The sequence below is a fragment of the Bos indicus genome, chromosome 5, assembly GCF_029378745.1.
Source record: "Bos indicus isolate NIAB-ARS_2022 breed Sahiwal x Tharparkar chromosome 5, NIAB-ARS_B.indTharparkar_mat_pri_1.0, whole genome shotgun sequence".
NCBI classification, from domain to species: Eukaryota; Metazoa; Chordata; class Mammalia; order Artiodactyla; family Bovidae; genus Bos; species Bos indicus.
Window position 1 is genome coordinate 105844383 of NC_091764.1, and position 4019 is coordinate 105848401.

The following is a 4019-nucleotide window of genomic DNA, read 5'->3' on the forward strand; positions in this document are numbered from 1 at the left end:
CAACATTGTAAATCAACTATACTTCAATAAAAAGAAAGGAAGGAAGAAAGAAAGAAAATATACGTAAAAACAGCCTTCTTGACCCTGAATTTCCTGTTTCTGGTGATAGAGATCCCTTCCCTGATTAAGGAGGGTAATTTCACACAGGAAATTTATTTCCTGGTTTCAGGGGAACAAAAGAGAGCCCAAATATTTTTCTTTTACCTGCTGTTGCTTATGCAACTTTCATTTAAAATGATAAAATACTGACGTTGCATCTTTTGCAGTGGCCTGAATGCTATCCACTGCTTTTTTTTAATTATTTTTTATTTCTGTATTTTTGGCTGGGCTGGGTTGGGTTTTCTCTGGTTGCGGTGAGCAGGGGCTACTCTCTATTGGGGTGCACGGGTTTCGCATTGCAGTGGCTTCTCTTATTGCAGAGCCTGGGCTCTAGGGCACACAGGCTTCAGTAGTGGCGGTGCACAGGCTTAGTAGACCTGTGGCACGTGGGCTCCTCCCAGACCAGGGATTGAACCTGTGTCTCCTGCATTGGCAGGTGGAGTCCTAACAACTGGACCACCAGAGAAGCCCCATTCCTTACTGTTTCACTTTCACCTTGCAAGCAGGACTCATGGTCTGTCGCCCGCTCCCTCCCCTGATTTATTCTCAATGCCTCACTGGTGGTCCTTCTCTTCTGTTGCCCATAATCTCCATGCCTGCCCTCCCAGTTATGTCAGATGAATGAATGAACAATTGGTTAAATGAATACCAGGACCATAGAAGCACTTTGGAAATTGAACAATGGCATATAACCTTGTAGCACATGCATTGGATTTGAGACATCCAAATTCATCCATCACCATAGGATGTTGTTGTTGTTGTTCAGTCACTAAGTCGTGTCTAACTCTTTGCAATTCTATGGACTGCAGAATGCCAGGCTCCTCTTCTCCACTGTCTCCCAGAGTTTGCTCAAATTCATGTCCAAGGAGATTTATACTCACTATTAAAAATGTGCCCTGACATTATTTTCCCAGTTCTGGTAGGAAGATGTAACCCATAAGCCTCAGAAGCCAGAGGAAATTTTTGCTACCACTGAATGTTAAATCTCTCTTGAAGGGGATCCAGGCAGAGATCAGAGTCTGTCCTCGTAAACAGAGCCCATCCAAACACGTGGCTCTGCCGCCAGCATGCCAGTTTCCATCCCTCATCAATCCCTGAGTATCCAAGTGGGTCAGCTGTGGTCTAGGTAACTCACTCTGCCTCTCTGGGGGAAGGAGCACCCCCAGTGCCGATGCGGATACAGGCCAGGGGAGAGCACAAGGGTCACACAGAGGTGTGGACCCCACTCCTGCTGGCTTGTTAGAACCAACTGTTAACTTTTCAGGAATTCTGCAGCCCTGTTGATAACCCCTTGGTAGCCTGAGATCAGCCACAACAGGGGTGTTAATGCCAAGGAAATTTGCAAATGCTCCAAAGCTGGGCTTTTTCTCCCTAGAGGGATGGTTCTTTACCATTTGTCCACATCCTCGAATGGGCATGTCCCCTCCATTCTGAGCCCCAAGGGAAGCCAGAATAGCATGGAACCTGTGAGCCTCAGCTGCTGCTTCTGCAAAATGGAGCAATTTGCCTTGTCTCCCACGTTGTGGGCAAGCACAGCCTTATCCGTGGGTGCAAGAGAGGCCCTTCTTCCTGCTGGCACGGTTTGAAGGAATACAGAGAGTATGTCTCCATCCAGACCTGAACAACTGCAGGTGCTTTCCTGAATACAAATCTGACCTTGCCATTGCTCTGCTCAAAAAACTTTGATGATTCTGTTGCCTCCAGGTTGTACTCAAATAAAACCTCCTTCATTCTCTCATCCAATCTGCCTCTCAAGTTTCATCTCCTTCCCCCAGCCCCTCCTCTCTGCTCCCCAGTCACCAGTTCTGAGCACTTTCCAGATGTGCCAGGTGGACTGCTCCCTATGCCCCTTTTCCTGGGTAGGAGCATCTTCACTTTGTGGGAGCTAGCTAGGCCCATTATCTGGATTCAGAAGCTAGAGTGCATGAGGGGCAGCCAGGGACTAAAAACATGGTGGAGGCATTGATTTAGGGCTGGCTGTGGAGGCAGGCTTCCTGCATGAGAGACTCAGTCCTACTGCCTCCCTGCTATGTGACATACAGCAAGTTACTTAACCACTGTGAGCCTGTTTTCTTATCTGCAAACAGGGAATAATACTAGTATCTGCTTCATTGGATAGATGTGAAGATGAAATAAGCTCTTGTACATTAAGAGTTCAGCTTAGTGCCAGGTACAGAATTAGCATTCAGACCTTTTAGAACTAACACCCAAAAAAGATGTCCTTTTCATTATAGGGGACTGGAATGCAAAAGTAGGAAGTCAAGAAACACCTGGAGTAACAGTCAAATTTGGCCTTGGAGTTCAGAATGAATCAGGGCAACGGCTAATAGAGTTTCACCAAGAGAACACACTGGTCATAGCATACACCCTCTTCCAACAACACAAGAGAAGACTCTACACATGGACATCACCAGATGGTCAACACCAAAATCAGATTGATTATATTCTTTGCAGCCAAAGATGGAGAAGCTCTATACAGTCAGCAAAAACAAGACCAGGAGCTGACTGTGGCTCAGATCATGAACTCCTTATTGCCAAATTCAGACTTAAATTGAAGAAAGTGGGGAAAACCACTAGACCATTCAGGTATGACCTAAATCAAATCCCTTATGACTATACAGTGGAAGTGATACATAGATTTAAGGGGCTGGATCTGATAGACAGAGTGCCTGATGAACTATGGACGGAGGATCGTGACATTGTATAGGAGACAGGGATCAAGACCATCCCCAAGAAAAAAAAAAAATACAAAAAAGCAAAATGGCTGTCTGAGGAGGCCTTACAAATAGCTGTGAAAAGAAGAGAAGGAAAAAGCAAAGGAGAAAAGGAAAGATATACCCATTTGATTGCAGAGTTCCAAAGAACAACAAGGAGAGATAAGACTTCCTCAGTGATCAGTGCAAAGAAATAGAGGAAAGCAATGGAATGGAAAAGACTAGAGATCTCTTCAAGAAAATTAGAGATACCAAGGGAACATTTCATGCAAAGATGGGCTCAATAAAGGACAGAAATGGTATGGATCTAACAGAGGCAGAAGATATTAAGAAGAGATGGCAAGAATACACAGAAAAAATATACAAAAAAGATCTTCATGACCCAGATAAACACGATGGTGTGATCACTCACCTAGAGTCATACATCGTGGAGGGAGAAGTCAAGTGGGCCTTAGGAAGCATCACTACAAACAAAGCTAGTGGAGGTGATGGAACTCCAGTTGAGCTATTTAAAATCCTAAAAGATGATGCTGTGAAAGTGCTGCACTCAATACGCCAACAAATTTGGAAAATTCAGCAGTGGCCACAGGACTGGAAAAGGTCAGTTTTCATTCCAATCCCAAAGAAAGGCAATGCCACAGAATGCTCAAACTACCACACAATTGCACTGATCTTACACACTAGTAAAGTAATGCTCAAAATTCTCCAAGCCAGGCTTCAGCAATACGTGAACTGTGAACTTCCAGATGTTCAAGCAGGTTTTAGAAAAGGCAGAGGAACCAGAGATCAAATTGCCAACATCCACTGGATCATCAAAAAAGCAAGAGGGTTCCAGAAAAACATCCATTTCTGCTTTATTGACTATGCCAAAGCCTTTGACTGTGTGGATCACAATAAACTGTGGAAAATTCTTCAAGAGATGGGAATACCAGACCACCTGACCTGCCTCTTGAGAAATCTGTATGCAGGTCAGGAAGCAACAGTTAGAACTGGACATGGAACAACAGACTGGTTCCAAATAGGAAAAGGAGTATGTCAAGGCTGTATATTGTCACCCTGCTTATTTAACTTCTATGCAGAGTACATCATGAGAAACGCTGTGCTGGATGAGGCACAATCTGGAATCAAGAACCTCAGATACGCAGATGACACCACCCTTATGCAGAAAGTGAAAAAGAATTAAAGAGCTTCTTGATGAAAGTGAAA